Source organism: Mus caroli, chromosome 9 (genome assembly GCF_900094665.2).
Source record: "Mus caroli chromosome 9, CAROLI_EIJ_v1.1, whole genome shotgun sequence".
NCBI lineage: Eukaryota > Metazoa > Chordata > Mammalia > Rodentia > Muridae > Mus > Mus caroli.
In genome coordinates, this window is record NC_034578.1 from 91,119,016 (window position 1) to 91,119,685 (window position 670).

Sequence of the window (670 nt, forward strand, 5' to 3'; positions counted from 1 at the left end):
CCTTCCTCCCTTCCTTCCTTCCTTCCTTCCTTCCTTCCACAATAGGAAGTGAACACAGGACCTAGTGCAGGTATGCAAAGGCTCTACCACTGAACCACGCCCTTAGTTCTCACTGACCTTGAAGGTTACCTTTTCAGAGAGTCTGACCAGCCGACCTCCTCCCATCTGCCTGACTCTGCACCCCTCCCCCAGCACATGAGTTACAAATACATGCCACTGCAACTGGATTTTTATGTGGTGCTTGGAAACCCAAACTCAGGTTCTCATGCCTACACAGCAAGCACTATCACCCTTGAACCAGTCCCCAGATTTTTATTTATACAGTTAGTTTATTTTCTCAAGCTTTCAGGTATACAGCGATAACATTTTCAAGTAATTACTAGTCCATCAAAGTAGTCCTTCATAGTATAAACATATCCAAAGGTTCTTTTTGGGGTAAACAAAGGTTTGAGAACAGGAAGAAGTGGTAATCCAAAATTAACCATAGACTTATGCAAAACAGGTATCTGACAAATGGTAGACATTTTTCTGTATGTTTGAAGATGCTACTGGGAATGGTAAGATATAATATAGTTGTGGTGAAAACACATAATAGAATTTATCATTTTAACTTTCCTTTTCTAAAAGAGTATTTTATCTTAATCCCATGTACACGTGCGTGGACATGCGC